This window comes from Polypterus senegalus, chromosome 9 (assembly GCF_016835505.1).
Source record: "Polypterus senegalus isolate Bchr_013 chromosome 9, ASM1683550v1, whole genome shotgun sequence".
Classification (NCBI taxonomy): Eukaryota; Metazoa; Chordata; class Cladistia; order Polypteriformes; family Polypteridae; genus Polypterus; species Polypterus senegalus.
The window spans coordinates 181,257,074-181,277,176 of NC_053162.1; the positions used below are offsets into that span (position 1 = coordinate 181,257,074).

Genomic DNA, 20,103 nt, shown 5'->3' on the forward strand with positions numbered 1-20,103 from the left:
CTGGGCCACTCAAGGACATTCCCAGAATTGTCCTGAAGCCACTCCTTTGATATCTTGGCTGTGTGCTTAGGGTCGTTGTCCTGCTGAAAGATGAACCGTCGCCCCAGTCTGAGGTCAAGAGCGCTCTGGAGCAGGTTTTCATCCAGGATGTCTCTGTACATTGCTGACGTCATCTTTCCCTTTATCCTGACTAGTCTCCCAGTTCCTGCCCCCCACAGCATGATGCTGCCACCACCATGCTTCACTGTAGGGATGGTATTGGCCTGGTGATGAGCAGTGCCTGGTTTCCTCCAAATGTGACGCCTGGCATTCACACCAAAGAGTTCAATCTTTGTCTCATCAGACCAGAGAATTTTGTTTCTCATGGTCTGAGAGTCCTTCAGGTGCCTTTTGGCAAACTCCAGGCGGGCTGCCATGTGCCTTTTACTAAGGAGTGGCTTCCGTCTGGCCACTGTACCATACAGGCCTGACTGGTGGATTGCTGCAGAGATGGTTGTCCTTCTGGAAGGTTCTCCTCTCTCCACAGAGGACCTCTGGAGCTCTGACAGAGTGACCATCGGGTTCTTGGTCACCTCCCTGACTAAGGCCCTTCTCCTCCGATCGCTCAGTTTAGATGGCCAGCCAGCTCTAGGAAGAGTCCTGGTGGTTTTGAACTTCTTCCACTTACGGATGATGGAGGCCACTGTGCTCATTGGGACCTTCAAAGCAACAGACATTTTTCTGTAACCTTCCCCAGATTTGTGCCTCGAGACAATCCTGTCTCGGAGGTCTACAGACAATTCCTTTGACTTCATGCTTGGTTTGTGCTCTGACATGAACTGTCAACTGTGGGACCTTCTATAGACAGGTGTGTGCCTTTCAAATCATTTCCAGTCAACTGAATTGACCACAGGTGGACTCCAATGAAGCTGCAGAAACATGTCAAGGACGATCAGGGGATACAGGATGCACCTGAGCTCAATTATATATAAAATGTACACACATATACAAGGTATTTTATTTATCCCCATGGGGAAATTTAACAGTTTCATTGCACTTCAGCAATTTGGACTGTATTGTTAAGTTTATTTGCAGAGAATCCATTTCAATTCCAGATTGTGATGCGACTAAACAGGCCAAACACAGCGGAGGATGAATACTTTTGCACGCACTTTACATCTTATGTTTACAAAATCATATTTAACATAAAATAGCTGGTGGTGGTCGGAAGGATTGGTGGCGCCAGTGTTCGGCAGCCTCACTTCTGTCAGTGTGCCCCAGGGCAGCTGTGGCTACATAGTAGCTTATCATCACCAGCGTATGAATGTGTGTGTGAATGGGTGAATGACTGTTGTGTTGTAAAGCGCCTAGGGGGGGTTCTTGAACTCTAGTTAGGCGCTATATCAAATACAGGCCATTTACCATTTACCATAACAACCTTCAAGAATTTATCACACTCTTCATCGTCACTCCTTGTTGGTTTTCTACCAGCAAGTGGGCCGTAATTTCAAACTCCTTACGTGTTGCCAGTTGGGTCTTAATTAAATATATAAAACTCTCAAATACTGTAATTAATATTTAAGCATTTTACTGCTGCTTTTTTATTATTGTGGTCCTAGCAACTGAACATTAACCGTCTTGAATATAAATCTGAATCCTGTATCGTTTTAGTTACTAATTTGTCTGTTGTCTTTTTCAGTCTGTAGTACTTTTCCATTTTTATTACCACCTAACACTCTGTGATGATGATGATAAATATGACAAACCAAGGTGGAAATTCTAAAAGAAAATGTCTGATCACAATCTAAGAGTTTGATCATACAGGAGGTCTTAAGAGTAATCTCAGTTGGTGTGCGTATCCCTAACAAGACTGAAAAACAATGACATTTTGTTGTAGCCATCTAGTGAAACGTTGTGCTGTATGGCACCGTGTGAAGACACTGTGGAGAAGTCCTTGGCGCCGTGCCGCAGACCTGCGTGATAAATGTCCCCAATCAGATCTTAACAAGCGGCTGTTTGTTTGCTTTGTATTTGCATATTGGATAAACAAAGCCTTCACTGTACCAAAGGCGGCAGATTTGCTACTTTGCAATCTTAGCCGTATTCCCTGAAATCCTCCATGGTAATTTATCGCTGCCTCTTGCTATGTTGCGGTATGCATGCTGTCTCTAGCACCTCTCGTAGGTTTTGGGTAATTTGCATGTTTATGTTGTGGTTTTTCACGTAGGCAGTGAGTAAATGTTGACTTCTTTTTTTTGTTTCAAACTTCTTTGCTCTGCTTTTCTCTGCAAATAGGCACAAAGAAAACATATTGCAGACATTCTTGATAAGCAAACTGTTTATGTCTGCCAGATGAAAAGATTGGAATTAGTTGTCTGCTTCTTGTGCCCACACACACCTGGAAAAGGTACAAGAGAACCTGTTCATTTTTTTTTTCTTTCCCTAATGTCTTTTGAAATTTGTGTTTGCATACTTCTTCCTTCCTCTGATGCAAAAATAAGCTGCATGTTCTGCCATGCACAGGAAGTATAAACATGATGGCGGGGTGACCACAAGTTCAAGTTTTAGTTAAGTGCTGCCAACCAGAGTACCTGGGCACATTTGTATGAATGGTTAGTGTTAAGGTTAGAAAGCAGATCTTTGTATTTTTAAATATTGAGCCTTTTGTCAATGCTGGCCAAGATTCATGTGTTCATTACAGTACCTATCTGGTGTTACAGGTTGAGAATTTGTTCTTTTTGTATGTGTGTCCCGTCGTGGTAGACCTCCAGGACGCGCTGCAGTTTGCCTTTTGGACAAAGTTTGGAGTGGAGGATGTCATTGTCATTCTGCTGGGCAGAGCTGGCAGCACAATGAGGATTCTGTTTTTTGATTTCTCTAGCACCTTCAATTCCATCCAGCCATTCGAGTTAAGGGGTAGACTCAGAGATGTGCAGGTGGATGAGCCAGCGGTGTCCTGATGGTGGACTGTCTGTTGGTCAGACCGCAGTTTGTGAGGCTCAAGGACTGGGTGAGCAACACTGGAGCACCGCAAGGAACAGGCCTGTCACCTCCACTCTGTACACCTCCGACTAGAAATACAACAGCAGGTCATGTCACTTGCAGAAATTCTCAGATGTTTCTGCACTTATGGTAATGGAAGGGGATGAGACAGAGGAGAGGAGTCAGGTGGAGAAGAACTTTGTTTCTTCAGTGCAAAGAGATTTGTCTGCAACTTAACAGCAGCAAAACCATGGAACCTCAACAACATTTATTTCTATCACATGTTTTTATACAAGTGACGGAGCTCAAAGTGCTTTACATGATAAAGAGAGAAAAAAGAAAAATATATAAAAATTTGACAATACTAATTAACAAAGAATAAATACGGTCTTATGGTCAGGGAGAACAGAAAAACAAAAAAAAACAAAAACTCCAGACGGCTAGAGATCCACCAACAGCAGTGTGCCAGTATAGCGCCTTGCAGTGATTGTGACAGCCAAGTCACAAGTTTTCTATCTTTTTAATTTTCTTGCTTTATAGTCATTCTGGTGTGTGTTTATTACAGTGAGTGTGTGTATTTATTTACCTATTTATGTATTTATTTATTTTAACAGCTTCTCATCCTGGGTATGACATTAAGCAGCACGTTCAGACCAAAGTGTGTGTGTATATGTATGAGTGTATCTACTTACTTACTTATCTACCTATTTATATGTATTTATTTATTTAAAAAACAAATTTTCCCTTATGGGCAAATACAATTCTATCTATCTATCTATCTATCTATCTATCTATCTATCTATCTATCTATCTATCTATCTATCTATCTATTATATAGTGCCTTTCACATCCATCCATCCATCCATTAGTGCCTTTTATGTCTGTGTGTATGTCTGTCTATCTATTAATTATATAGTGCCTTCTATGTCTTATCGATTATAATGTGCCATGTCTATCTATCTATTAAATATATAGTGCCTTTTTATGTCTGTCTGTCTGTCTAATGTTTTGATTCTACCAACTACACTAAAATTAATATCTATCTATTATATAGTGCCTTTCACATCTATCTGTAGATTCTATAAGTGCCGTAACTCGTTGCTGTGATGAAGCCATGAAGACTGCTGCTTTGTATTTCCTGGTTGAATGAGGTTTCGTGAATCAATGTTTAATCTTAAATTGATAACTGGATAGCTTGTTGGATAGTTGAATCCACTGGGGGTTTGTGAAGGTGGGTGTTGGATTGGGGGTTCAGAGACATTGCTGCGTTTTTACAGGTGAGACCACTCAGTGTTGGAACTGAAATCTCACTCTCCCAAAATGATCAACAGTGGTGAGGGAATAGCTGATTTTTCCTTATGCATACTTTTCTACAAATAATTAATGTTAAACAGGTCTTGGGACGGTGGAGGTTCCACCTCCTTCTCCTTCCATCGCTGTCTTTTGCTAGTTTCATCAGAGTAGTGGTGGGTCACAAAGTGAACCTCTGCATGATTGATCATATGGCACCAAAAGGGACAGTTTGTGTCTAGGGTCTTCCATTTAGTGATGCTGACCTGGTCTTCTGTAAGGTGGATTTTGAGGGTGTCTTTCAAGTGCTTCCTGTGGGTTGTCTGGTTTTGGTTAAAAAGAATTTGGTCTAACCCTGGGAACTCTGATAATCGTTGCCCCCCTTATATGTGGGTCTACAGTACATGTTAATCTAGAGTAGGTTGAATGGAGGACACTGATTATTGAAGACCTCAGAGAATTGCAGGCTTGCTAGCCGCAGTTTAATGTCAGTTAATTCTGACAGTGTGTCTGGCACATCTTAATTACCCTGCCAAGCATATGTTTATTAAATTAATTGTGTATTAAATTGTGCAAAACGTATTGTTGATTACAGTACACCGAGTGCAAGTGCAGCATCTCAGGAATGAAAGCATCACTTGTGAAATGTTTCAAGCCAGTTTTGCTATTGCAATGTGTTTGTTACTCAACCTGAAGTCCGTCACAGTTGAATGTGTGTGTCTGTACTTCTTAGTTCAAGAATGTGCTTCTGAAGACCCCTGAAAGCGTTTCCGGTCGGACTCTGTTATCAACAGTTTTTTATCCAGTTTTTTTTTCAATGAAGAGCTTAAAGCAGTCATGTTGAAATGGGCACACAGTTCTGGTACTCTAACCTCGTCGACTGTGAAAGCACCCTGGTAAGGCCAACGTCACATTATACGACTTTTCCAGCGATTTTCATTGACTTAAGCCTAGGCTACCTTAACATTACATGCCTCATTGCTCAATTCTGATTTTTTGCTCAGATCGGATTTGCCTTGTCTCGACAATTGACCTTCATTAGCACAAGTGACCTGTTTGTAACTTTAATGTGAGCACATCTGTCTTCAGAAACAGAAGAAATTTGACAAACGACAGGAGTCCATTCAGTCCATCAAGCTCATCTGTAACGGCGCACATGCGCTCATCGATACTTTTGTGCTTGAGTCATTTGCATCTTCGACAACAGCACATTTGTGAGACGACTCCTGATAATAAAGCTGATAAAAATGGACGTGCTAATTAGAACATTAGAACACTCTAGATGAGAACAAGCCATTCGGCCCAATAAAGCTCCCCAGTCCTGTCCACTTCATTCTTGTAAATAAACATCAAGTCGAGCTTTGAAAGTCCCTAACGTCTTACTGTCTACCACACTACTTGGTCGCTTATTCCAAGTGTCTATCATTCTTTGTGTAAAGAAGATCGTCCTAATGTTTGTGGGAAATTTCCCCTTCACAAGTTTCCAACTGTGTCCCCGTGTTCTTGATGAACTCATTTTGAAGTCACCGTCTCAATCCACTGTACTAATTCCCTTCATAATTTTAAACACTTCAATCACGTCACCTCTTAAACTTCTTTTGCTTAAACTTTAAAGGCCCAGCTCTTTTAATCTTTCCTTATAACTCATCCCTTGTAGCCTCGTCGCTCTTCTCTGGACCTTCTCTTGTGCTGTTATGTCCTTTTTGTAGCCTGGAGACCAAAATTGCATCCAGGACTCCAGATGAGGTCTCACCAGTGTGTTATAAAACCTGAGCAGAACCTCCTGTGACTTGTACTGGACACATCGAGGCGCTATATAACCTGACAGTCTGTTAGCCTGCTTAATGGCTTCTGAACACCGTTGGAAAGTCGATAGCTTAGAGTCCACTACGACTCCTAAATCCTTCTCGTAAGGTGGAATCTCGATTTCCAGACCTCCCATTGTGTATTCATACCTAACATTTTCACTTCCTTTGTGTAACACTTTATATTTGCTGACATTAAATTTCATCTGCCACAAATCTCAAGCCTGTCTGCTATCCAAGTCCTTCTGTGATGATATAACGGATTCCAAATTATCTGCTAATCCACCTCTCTTGGTATCATCTGCAGACTTAACCAGTTTGTTACTTGTATTCCTATGTAAATCATTTCTATATATTAAAAAGAGCAGCGGCCCCTGCACTGCCCCCTGCTGGTCACCACTCTTAACATCGGCCAGTTCTGATGAGGTTCCTCGCACCGTCACCCTCTGCTTCCTGTGTCTGAGCCAATTCTGCACCCATCTAAAATCTTCACCCTGAACTCCCGCTTCTTTTAATTTGATGCCCAACCTCTCATGTGGCACCTTATCAAATGCTTTCTGTTAGTTACAGTATTCATCACATTTTGCTCTGGTGGACACAAATAGGATATGGTGAGGTCGAGAAGATGAAGAAACCCCAGACAGCTGGCTTTTGCTGTTTTTGCAGCTATTGCTGGCACTGCTGTACCAGGAGACATGAGGGTATGAGAAAGGAGCATGCAGTGGTGGTGGGGTACGGTGCTTGTTGTCACCGCTGTAGCTCTCCTCCATTGTGGTTTTGTTGTGCTGCTGGTTCAGGCTGATGATGGCAGCGCTCACCCCATACATATAGCCAATGATCCATGGGAATTGCGATCTGACCATTCTCATGGCTACAAATCAGATACGTATCCAGTACTAGAACCACATATGGAAGAGACTCGAATCTGATTTAAAAAGGTCAGATTTCTGTGTCTGCACAGTCCTGAAAACATCAGGCTTGTGTTACATTAAGTCAAAAAGAGTTGGATTTCAGTCACTTCAGCCTGGTAATGTAAATATACCCTTAGCGAGTCGGAAGCAGTTGGCAGCGCACTCCTGTGTCACCAGTCGTGTGATATTGTGATAAAAATCAAAAAGGTTTGATTTTGTCTTTAGTCGTCAATACAGACTCTGTGTGCATGAGAGCCAACGACCAATGAATGCTCATCCAGAAATACAATGAATAGAAAGCAGCAATGAGGAATAAGGTACATGGGTGTTTTGGACATCACATACAGCAGAGAAGCTCATCTGTCTTATGTCATGTGTTTTTCTTAAATACCCTAAGAGAATTGACAAAAGGGAAGTCAAGTTGGGGGACATGCACTGGTATGGCACGTTGACGCACCCACCACATGACGAAACATCTCAGGATCCCAGTTGGCAACCCCCCAGGCAGACTCCTGGTCCAGTCCCGCCCTCCGGGAAATGACCCTCTATCTGCCGCAGCCAAGCGTTACGTGGGTGACCCCTTGGCCTGGTCCAGCCACTCTGGTCCCCAACAATGAGGATCCTACGAGCCGGATCACCCTCTGGGAATCGCGCCACATGGCCGTAGTGCCGTAACTGATGCTCCCTCACAATGCAGGTCATGTGCCTCATTTGGGACTCCATGAGCAACACAAAGTCACACCAACGGGACCCAAGGATTTTCTGGAGACCCACAGTACCAAAGGAGTCCAGTCTTCACCTCAGGTCACTGGATAGCGTCCATGTCTCTCAACCATATAGCAAGACAGGAAGCACCAGGACTCTAAAGACTTGGACCTTCGTCCTTTTGCAGAGCCATCATGAGTGCCATGCACCCCTTTTCAGCGACCTCATGACCCCCCCCCATGCTCTCCCAATCCATCGACTGACTAAAGGGAAAAAAAAAAAAGAGGTCAGAGATTTGTGGCTGAACTCACCATCCCTGTTAAACCTTGGGTGCAGTGCTGGCTCCAGCAAACGGTTCACTAGTACATTAGCCATCAGATAAAGGGGTGAGCTCAACTATGCTAGAAGGCTGCCACTCAGTTGGTAATTGGCAGTGATTTACTCATTTGTTTAAACTGACATAATCCAATGACGAGATCAGCAAGTGCAGTCAGCATATCCGACCCACCCCACGACTAGAAATCCTGTAATGCGACATCGGCTTCAGTGTGGCTTTAGCTCCTTTCTGGATGTTGGTTAAAGTGAGAAGTTAAGCAAAATGACACCTTTTTATTTACAATATGCAAACTTTCAAGGCAACTCGGACCGCTTCTTCAGGCAAGGTGTCGTTTTGCTGAACTTCTCACTACATCAATAATGGCTAAGACGGTACAACGCCCTCATACTGTGGATGTTGGTTAGAATAACTTGAGCAGCAGTCTGTAGCTGTTTATCTTCGCTCCTTTTTTGCTGTTTAATTCCATTGTATGAAGAGTGCATAGTTCATAAAAATGGGTCATTATTTCCATCCCTCATTAAGTCTCTTTAAGCCACAGCTGCTTATTTTATTTTGCAGTTTTTATTTTATTTACCTTTTACAACAAGGTATGGATCCTATTAGCATTGAACTGTTTTATTATGCTCTTCTACACTTGTCACACCATAGGCAGCAGACTATGTGATTGAGGCCTTGCTAATTGTCTTTCTTGTGTCTGTTTGCTTTGCTTCGCTTTTATGATGGTGAGAGAAAGCGGTCCGTCAGAATTGACTAACACTTGACCTACAGTGGTGTTGTGGGCACAAGAAAAGTCATTACGTTAGGTGTTGTTTGTGTTCACACCCACTACTACTAATGGTTACAAGGTGTCAGGGTCAATTTATCACCCTGCTTACTACTATCATCACAAACAAAGGGGGTACTAAAGGAAATGCGAGTTCCTCTTCTCCTTTATTTTAAATGAATGCACTCACCTGTCAGATGTGACAGATGATTACGGCTTTTGCCAGACCTGAGTTGCAGAGAAAAGATTATAAGATCTCCTACAGAAATGGAATACAGCTCCTTAATTGGTGCAAATCACTTAAACAGCAAAACGCATGTTATGAGGTGATTGGTGCTTTCGGGAGCGCACCTCGAAGTCAATGTATAAAATGGGTCATAAAATCAAGGCTTTGCAATTGACATCCCAAACCTTGGCCTAAATCTCATTGAAGGATAAGCTGAGAAGAAGAGTCCACAAACCTAGAAAGATGAAGAATCTTGAGAGATTCTGCATTGAGGAAGGGCCTCCGATACATTTTATTTTTGTATAGCCCAAAATTACGCAAGAAATGCCGCAATGGGCTTTAACGGGCCCTGCATTTTGACAGCCAACCCCCCTGAACTTGACCCTCTAAGAAGACAACAAAAAACCCTTGTTGGAGAAAAAATGGAAGAAAACTTGGGAAAGAAAGTTCAAAGAGAGACCCCTGTCCAGGTAGGTTGGGCGTGCAGTGGGTGTCCGATGTCTTGAAATAGCAGCCTCATTAAGCATTTGAGGAAGAAGACAAAAGGGGGCTGCACTAATAATTTAATGACTGAGTGCCAGTACTTGTGGCAAACATTGATTTGAAAAAAAAAATAGAAATTCTTAACATAAAACAAATATTTATTTCCTTTCAATTGTTTAACTTCAGTTAAAGGTTAGATTAGTGGGGGGGCACTAAACCAAGATTTCTACGTATGACATTAAACCGATTTAGGGCATTTCTGTTATTTAGCAGACTTGGGTCGAAAGAACTTTATTTGGCCCTGAGGGAAATTGGGCTTTTTGCAGAAGCTCAATAATAAATAACTACATTAAATAGATAGAAGATAGATAGATAGATAAATAACACACATACACACTGGTCTGAGAGGTCAGGAGAATGACTAAAAAAGAAGAAAAATAAAAAGAATGAAAGACCTCTGACTTGTCAATCCCAGTCCCAGTGTGTATTGTTTTTGGTATAAAGGGGCCCCCCAGTCAGAATTCTTGACACACTTCTGCTGATTAATGTCTTGGCTTGAAAGTCCTCAGTGTTGGTGTGTCACAGAGAGGATGTGCAGCATTGTTCATAATGGCACTCAGTTTTGTGTTAATTCTCTCCTTTACTAGGACCATCAGGGGGTCCAGAGTACATCCCGTAACTGAGTCTGCCCTTCTAATCAGCTTGTTTATTCAGTGGGCTTCTCTTGGAAGTGATGTTTCCAGGCCAGCACACCTCACCCGCTGTCACAGAGTTGCAGAAGATATGAAGGATGCCACTTCCTACATTAAAGGAATGCGGGAGAAAGAGTCGGCTCTGCCCTTTTTGCTATGTAGATCCTCCGGATTTGTAAGATGTACAAGAGTGTTCACCAATGTCTGATCCGTCAAGTGCTACATGCAGTGGTGCTCTAAATGTTCTGCACTGACCAAGTGTCTATATTGTGTAAATATGATCTTTTGAAGAATACACTTCAGACCCTCAATCGTCCACGTCTCTCTATTATATAAAAAAATCCTGCAATGAGACGAGACCTTTTGGAAGATTTTTTCAAGTTCCATAAGTCGAGACTTGGGCCATGAGATGTTTTCAAGTCCCACTCTCCTTTCAACCATAAAAAACCCTGCACGCTGTACTCTCACCTCTCATTGGCGTGAATGCTTTTGTCAGACACAGTTCCTGCTCTCTCAGCTCCTATAAATGTTAACGCTTTCCTCACTTTAAGTTCCCAATTAAGGAAGACTTATGTCCAAATCTTATTGAAGAATTTCATCACGAAGGGTTATCAACAGTAAAAATGAGTACTGAGCACTGAGAAACGATGAAGTCAAACGCCAAAACTGTTGTTCGGTTACACAGTAAATTGGTTAAATGCGTATCAATAGACTCTGCTGAAACAGTTGGTGGTGATGGTGAGAAAGATGAAAACATCAGCTTACAATATCAGGAAGAATATCTAAAACTGTTAACACCACCTGGCCTTCCACTGCACAAATTACTGTAGAAAGAAGGACGTATCCAAGAAAGATAATGTAGTATACAGTATCTTCCGCTAATAACATTAGACGCCAAAGGAGATCTCAATATGCCATTTGTATTAAAACGTTTACAGTTTCCTGTTAGAATAGCTTTTACTATGACAATTAACAAATCTCAGAGCGAAACATTCGAAAAGTTGTTTTATTTAATAAAAACGAAGTTCAATCACGTGCAGTTATATGTGGCATGCGTAGTCACGATGAAAGTCCAAAACACAGAATCAAAATTCAATGTGATTTTTGATGAAAATTTTATTTAAAAAATAGTTTTTACTGAAGTTTTACAGTAAAACGTTTTTCCGTGTTAATTTCAAAGCCGAACAGAATGAAATTGTATTAAGCAGCAAATAACTAATGCAACATGAAACATAATTTACTTTCAAATTATTGTTTTAATATTTTTAATATGGTTAATTACTCAGTGTAATGTAAAATAGTTAGTAAATTGTACAACTGCGTCCTCATATACGAGCGGCAGAACCGCCAAGAGGCTAGGGTGTAGCTCGATCAGAGGGCAGAGCCCCCTAGTTATAAATAATTTTGTTGGAAACTTTTTCCCTTGAGAAAGCGAACAAAGTTGCAGGAGGTAATTCTGGGCCAGTGCGGCATTGAGGGGGTCCTGTTAAGAAACTGAAATGGTCATCCTGGGTGTTAAACCAATGGAGCGGGGGCTCATTCAGAAATGTCTCTTAACATTCTGTCCCTGTGGAAGAAGAGTGAGCTTAGAAGTGTCAACTTTAGTGTTTCCTTAATAAGAAGTATTAAGAGAGAATAAGGAAGAGCACTAAATGTTAGATATTGTAAATCTAATCCAATTATGTCATTTTATATTTGAAATTAACTTTTGGTGACATCTAACTGATTTAAAACTCACCTTGATTAAATTCAATGGCATTTCACTTGTAGGTAACTCTGTCAAAAATAAGGCATCAGACTTCAGTGAAGGAGGGAAAAACCAAATTCCGACTCTCTTGAGCGTATTGTTGAAATTGCTGACGTTTGCAGTTGGAGAGGTCTGAGTTACTGAGGTGACGATCGGCCAGTGGCGACTGGATTGAATTTCCAGCTCCACAGTAAGAGAGAAGAGAGTGGGAAGTCAAACTCATGTTAACATTGCACACATTACAACATGGTGTAAATAGAGATGAGTGTTTTATGGCCAGATATATGAGGATTGTTTGCTTCTCTCGGACTGACGCAGACAACCTGACTGTAGACTTACATTATATTGAATAACTCAGACTTTTGTTGGACAATTATCTTATCCAAAGATGTTGACCAGGCATTGTTCTCCTCTCTTGCTAAATGAATCTTAGCCTGGAGAGGTCTATTAATTTTTTATATCTAAGATGTCTCACTTAAAGGTTCTCCATTGTTGTTATTTGTCCTAGTATCTCTATAAACACGAGGAACTCCAGTTTCTGTATTCCATCTTACGTGAAGAAGGGGCCTGAGTAACCTCGAAAGCCTGCATAATGTAATCTTTCCAGTTAGCCAATCAAAGGGGTCATTTTGCTTGACTTCTCACTACAGTCATAAAGGCCAACACGGTACAACACCCTAGTACTACAGTCGAAAGTCTAAAGTGCAGCTGCCTTCTTTTAAAACGTGTTGCCCTTAACTTGCTTCTTGGCTGTCAGTTTCCAGTGCCACTCATCACACACATCTTTTGTCCAAATGTATTGATGGCAACTACCACCCTCACTGAGCCTCAGCAAGGACAGCAATCGGCAATAAATGAGATGTACAGAGAGAATTGACATCTGATTGACTTGCTGCTAACTGAATCCGTGGCTCTATTTCTTAAATTTAGTGCTGAATTCAGCCACTTTTTCCCATCTTGTCTTAACAAATCTGTGTGTTAATTGTCAAAATGTACTTTTAATGTTAGGAGGTATTCATTTACAGAAGCACCAGAAGAGGACAGGAGAGCAGTTGTGTACCATTGCTGTTTTATAAGGCCGTGTATTAGATTAGATTAGATAAGTTTCATTAATCGTAAGGGGAAATTCAGAATATTACAGTTATGGTTATGGTACAGTACTAAAAATGTAACAATGGAAATGTAACCACTATGACTTTGAAATCTGACTATGGAGGTGGCAAGCCAGTTATTTAAGTTATACCGTCACTCTGTAGAGCTGGCTGAAGAGAACCGCTAATGTGCTACTACTAGACGGTGTACCTGCATTCTCCTCATGTCCCCAAACTTTCTTTTTAAAACAAGTTTTAACACCTCGCTTGTACTCTCTGCTTGCTAAGTAATGCGTGGATCACACATTCTCAGTAAGAACAATGAGTGGTTTTCCACAGGATGCAAGGTGTGAGGAATATTCAAGTTCCCTTGACAACTTCTAACCAAGCTTTCTCACTCCTTTCCATTATCCTTGTGAGAAGAGTGCTGACGAAGTGACGCCAAAAGACGTGATGGGCAGAATTGTAAACTACACAGCAGCCAAAAGGGGAATGGTGGTGAACAGGACTGAATGACATGAAAGGGTTCTTGCCAATCGAAATGTAAGAACCTTCAAAGAAACAAATAAAGTGTTAGGAAATAAAATGCAATCGGGATACTGCCACTTGTACAGAAAAATGTAGAAACTATCAAAGAGCACTTTATGTATCAATCTCATCCCCTGTCGTCTTGTCCATATTTTAGATGTGCCTCATTTCTTGTTATATTTTCTTATTGTGCACATTGCACTACTGAATCTGTCACATGCTGCAGGTGCTTTGGTTAAGTAGGTTTAATCACCTATGACATGAATACTGGTCCCCTTCTAATTTAAATTCTATCATTTAAACACAAGTTAGTGGCAGCCTGCATCTGACAACAGTTGTCACACGTACATATAATCAGATTAAGGTGAATATCCTGATTAAGGCACCAACCTGGTTTCTTAGTAATCCACGTTTACATACATATAGTAATCTTCCGGAGTTCTCCTTTGTCAAAGCGATCCAACATCATTAAACTGTCCAAAAAAAGAGTTAAACTTCATCATCGGCCTCCGTGAATGATTTTGTTGTGTTTTGTAAATTTGTTTGCTCAAATCGATGCTTTAATTATTGGTTTCTGTCACCGGATTGCACACACCTCCCTCTTTTGTGCTTGAAGGACCTCCGTACTGGTACGTGGGCTTCTTACTTTACACCCAGTGCTGCTGGAATAATAATAACGATGCAGGTAATTTTACTTTAATAAGATGAGATGTTTGTAGCGTTACTCATCTCTATTATAAAAGAAAATCTTGAGACGAGACTATTGCCAAGATATTTTTTTAAGTCGTGCCCTCCTCTCCACCGTTTCCAGTTCATGGCCCACGCCTGCAGTCCTCTCACCTTTCATTCGTGCGAATGCTTTTGTCAGACACAGTTCTTGCTCTCTCGGCTATTATAAATTTTTATGTTTTCCTCACTTTAAGTTCCCAATAAATGAAGACTTATTATGTCCAAATCTTATTGAAGAATTTCATCCCGAAAGGTTATCAACAGAAGAAATGAGTACTCGGGCCATCCTAGCACCGAGAAACGATGAAGTCAAACGAATTAACATGAAAATTGCTAATCAGTTACACGGCAAATTGGTTACATGCCTGTCAATAGACTGCTGAAAGAGTTGGTGGTGATGGTGCGGAAGATGAAAACATCAACTTGCAATATCATGAAGAGTATCTACAACTGTTAACACCGTCTGGTCTTCCACCTGCCGAATTATTGTTGACAGAAGGACGTATCCAAGAAAGATAATGTAGTATATCTTCCGCTAATAACATTAGACGCCAAAGGAGATCTCGATATGCCATTTGTGATGGGCTATGCAGTAGGACAATATTAGTTGTATTGAAAATTGGTTGAACAATTCTGACCTGTAAAATTTGAACAGGCGACAAGAAAGGTGATGTAGTCCATCTTCAGGGGATAACATGAGACACCAAAGGAGATCTTGATATGCCATTCGGATTAAAACGTTTACAGTTTCCCGTTAAAATAGCTTTTACTATGACAATTAACAAATCACAGGGACAGACATTCGAAAAAGTCGGCCTATTTATTAGAGAGAAACGATATTCACTCACAGGCAGTTGTCACGATGTAAGTCCAAACATGGAATCAAAATTCAGTGCGATATTGATGACAAGTTCATTAAAAAAAATTGTTTTTACTGATGTTTTACAGTAAAAGTATAAGTTTAAAAAGTAGTTGTGTGTTAATTTCAAAGCCAAACAGAATGGAAACGTTTTAACGCAATGAATACCTCTAATGCAACATGAAACATCATTTTCTTTCAATTTATTATGTTTTACTGTTTTTTTACTATGGTTAATTACTCGTTGTAATGTAAAATAGTTAGGTGTATTATGCATATGTAACAATTCCCATGAAAATACCAATCTTTTTAAATTGTACGCCCGCTTTCCTATACACGCACGAGCACAGAGACTTGAACTGTCTAGGCCAGGTAGTGGCAGTGCCGTTACTTTAAAATGCAATCGCACTACTTAACGTCAATTACTTTTAACACATTGCCTGCTGCTCTCAAGATTGTGTTGCTGAATTTATCAGTGTAGGTTCAGCTCATCAACATAAATGTAGCTTTTTCTGAAACGTTGAGACAGGAGAAGGAGTAATGTGATCTCCTGAAGATTTTCTTCAGGAATTGTGTTTTGTGGACGTGTTTACTTGTGGATACTGAAAGTGTATGTGAAACAGTGACGTGCAGGCTGACAGAGCGTAACAGACATGTGCAGACTACAGAATCTTCAACAGTGCCACATAATCTGGTTACTCCTGGAGAAATCTGTAATCAGGTCTAAGAAATGGTGTTTTTGTGAATAATCGTGTAATTGAAGTGCATGGAAACAACACACAGAATTCTTTTGTAGCCCAAAATCATCCAAGGAATACCTCAGTGGGCTTCGACAGGCCGTGTTTTTTTTTTTTTTTGCAAGCCCACTACCCTTGACTCCCTAAGAAAATGAGAAAAAAATTCCTAGGAACGTGCAATATGATGCACCCGTCCCCCTTTGCACAGGACACCTTGCCTTATTTCATTTCATTGCAATGCCGCGTGCTTTTTATCTGATTGCTTTCACGGCAGACATGTTTAGTTTGTTTTTTCAGTAATAGAAAAGCAAAATGGCTGTCCTGTGAGTGCAGCTGGCACCCTTGTGGTTGTGTGAATACAGCAGTGGAAGGCTTGATAGAGCAACATCTACTGTCGGAAGGTAGAACTAAAGGAGGCCTTTGGTTAAGCATCACAAAAGAGTCATAAAAATGCAGCCAGCATGTCAAAGTTCTGGAATGTATCCATTTTTTAGAATTAAAGAGTTTACAGGTGATAGATTTTTAAACTCCTTTCATGGGATTGTGTTTTGCATTCTCAGACTGTAAACTGAGGAGCGGCTTAGAAGGCTAACAGAACGGCCGAGCTGCATCAATGCTGCGTCGACTTCCAATCGAGTGATGCTGTTGTTCTTAAGCTATACAATACACTTGTGAGCCCACATGTGAAATATTATGTCTCAGTATTTCCAAAAAAAGGGGGAAACAATACTGCAGTACAAGAGAAACTCCAGCAAGAGTGACTAGATTGATTACAGGAATATGGAGAGTGACCGACCCGAAGAGATTGTAGGAGTTTAGTCCCTTCAGTTAAAGTGCAGGTTAAGAGAAGACGTGATAAAGGTGTTCAGATTTATGGAGCAAATTAGCACAATGGATGCCATCTGTTACTTCAGTTGGAGTTTTCAACTTAAACATGGGCTGGGGGGTCAAATGAAGATTGGTTAAGGCTCATAATGTATGCACAAATGTTTCAACGTTTTTCTTTCACACAGTGGAATACGTTCCCAAGCAGCATGGTAGTTAGCAGTACTTGGGGGACCCGAACATCTCAACCTAATGATGTTTAATAGACGTTAGATGATTAGGGACTGACAGGTTACAAGGGACTGAGTAGCCTGTCAGACATGGGCTTATTTTTGTTTAAGGTGATTCATTAAATTTCATGTGACACGCAAACGTGAGACTCCCTGAGCCATTGCACACATTGCTTTTGCTTCTTTCTTCTTCTTCTTTTTCTTTCTTTTTTTTTCTTTTTTATACATTATTGTCAGTATATACTCCCCTGCAACTTTGGCACACTGAATTTCACTGTGCCCTTGCAGTGTATGTGACAATAAACATAATAATCTAATCAAATCCAATTTGTCATCATTCTAAAAACGGCAGTAGTTCACATACTTGGCCCTTTTATCCATTTTTCAAATGGATTCAGACATTTTTGTTTTTTCTTTAAACAAGCACAACAACAGCATTTATTTCTATAGCACATTTTTATACAGATAATGTAGCTCAAAGTGCTTTACATGATGAAAAAAAAGACAAAGTAAGAATTAAAATTGGAGAGCACTAATTAACATAGAATAAGAGTAAGGTCCGATGGCCAGGGAGGACAAAAAAAACTCCAGACGGCTGGAGAAAAAAACAAAATCTGCAGGGGTACCGAGGCCATGAGACCACCCAGCCCCCTCTAGGCATTCTACCTCACATAAATGATCAGTCCTCATTGTATTTAGGGTTCTCATGGAAGGACTTGATGATGACGGTCATGTGGACTTCTGGCCTTCAATCCATCAATGGAGGGACATCACGGTGCTCTGATCAGGTGGTGGTGGTGGTGCAGGCCGGAAAAAGAACAGAACAGAGAGTAGGGGTGAATACGGATTTTGAAACAAGAAACGTCAACCAGACTGTGTGGACAGAAGTCGCTGACTGAACGCCAAAGTTAAGCACCCAGAATGACGCAAGTCTTACATGTTTTAGTTGTTAAAAATCAAAAAGACCAAATTGTAAAATGAATGAGCAATCCGCCGAGCAGCTCAGTCGACATGCTGCTACACACAAATGAAGGTGTCTGAGTGCTTCTTCAGAGTGACGTCATAGAGGAGCCATTTTTGCTCTCAAAAGACCAATTCACGTGAAGGTTCCAGAAAGAACTTTTATTTCTTTAGATCCATAACAGGCATCATAGCCATGAACTAATGAACTAATTTGTGAAATACCAAGAGGTAATGATTTTTAAAAGGACTTCTCGCTGCAGTCAGTCACACAGGCCAAGTTTCAGGTTTCCTTACTCTGTTAGTGACCTGTTAGGTAGCTTACCATACATTAAAAGATTTCATTTTTTTCCTACATATTTGGAAGTTTTTCAAAGCACAGAGAACCAACTTCATATGCAGAGACCCCTTCCCAAATGAAGTGGTGCCTGTTCAAGCAATGAAGAATCACACGACCCAGTAAAGCACCATAAAATGCTATTAAAGAGCTGGGTGTTTTTTAAGAGTGAGGTAAGACGCTAATAGTATGAAAATAAAAAAAAAAATTGAGCAGTGTATTAAGGCAGTATAATTAACAGTGGCTGATTGTTGTTCTTCTTTAGGCTGCTCGCGGTCGCCACAGCGGATCATCTTCTTCCATATCTTTCTGTATCTTGTTCTGTCACACTTGTCACCTGCATGTCCTCTCTCACCCCATCCACAAACCTTCACTTAATCCTTCCTCTTTTCCTCTTCCCTGGCACCTCTATCCTTAGCACCCTTCTCTCATTATACCCAGCATCTCTCCTCTGCACATCTCCAAACCAACGCAATCTCGCCTTTTTCTAACTTTGTCTCCCAACCGTCCAAACCTGAGCTGACCCTCTGATGTCCTCATTTCTAATCCTGTCCATCCTCGTCACACCCAGTGCAAATCTTAGCATCTTTCACTCTGCCCCCTCCAGCTCTGTCTCCTGCTTTCTGGTCAGTGGCTGATTTTTTACACTGTTGCAATTATAATGAAAAACTGATTTTCTCGAAATGTGCCTATGATTTATAGACTAGGTGTAATTGCTAATCGTCCGGTTTTGGACAGAATCAAACTGCACATCCTAGTAAAAACAGCAGAGCTCCAGTTTGTAATGGTGGCCCCGACCTGAGGAGCACTGCAGCGGGTGTTTGTGCGGAGATCTTCCTTTGCGAATAGAACTTTCAAGTATAAATTAGCTCAGCCAACTCAGCTTTGCTGACATGGCCGCACTTCTCACACAGATAAAGTACCATCTACATTCAGCATTTAAAAAAATATAAAGTTAAATAGTCTGGTTAGTTCTACCATCTTTTGTCGCTAATTTTACAATTAGATGTAGCCCCACAGTAACATTACCAAGTCCAAATGTTCAATTCAAAGAGTATTGCATTAAATAATTTGGTTAATTCCACCATTTTCTGTTACTAATTTTAAAATGAGATTTTAGCCCCTGCTGCAGCTCGCTGCAGTTAACTGGCCAAACAAGAGGCACATTTGACTAAATCTTCTTACTTAGGAGTTTCCACAGCAGATCATTGTTTTCCATATCTCCCTGTCCTCTGCATCTTGCTCTGTTAACACAGAGGGTTTATGTTACATACCTCAACTAAGTATTGCCAGTCTTATTACTAGTTATGGGATATCACAAGATCACAAGTATCAGAGTCATATCCATGTCTGTGGTGTCGCCAACAACCCTTCATCACTTGGGCTGGACCACCACAAGCTGCTAAATCACGCAGTCGGTAGGAAACAGTCCCTCAATTTGTATCTCTTACTTACACATTTTGTTGTTGGAAAACGAATTCAACATTTTGTGCTCATTTTTCCTGGGGGTTAACGTCACGCTAATGGGAACACCAAAATAAACACAAATGGTACACGGAAATGCGGACAGGCCATCTTGTATCCCACTTTTCCACAGAACTTTCATTACTCGTTTGTCATGTATAAGAATGAGGGAGCAGTGCCTTCTGATAGCGATGTGCCATCTGTGGGAATGCAGAAGCACGACTTTTTTTGCTATGCTGGTACCAAAAAAAAAAAACAACAATTCACTATGTATGATTATGTTTCCATGTAAAACATTTATTATTTATTGCTATATTGTATTTAACCCCATAACTCCCCCAAATGCAAATATTGGCAATAAAAATGTAAAATTCAAAATTAGGTAATGCATATTTGCTTTTGGCTTTGACAAAGGGGAAAACT

The 20,103-nt window shown here is 40.8% G+C and overlaps 1 protein-coding gene across 3 annotated transcripts in view; it reads left to right on the top strand.

Moving 5' to 3' along the window:
- Window positions 1–20,103, top strand: part of LOC120536085 (multivesicular body subunit 12B-like) — a 270,910-nt gene that overhangs the window by 106,813 nt on the left and 143,994 nt on the right. The gene's annotated exons all lie outside the window — the stretch shown is intronic.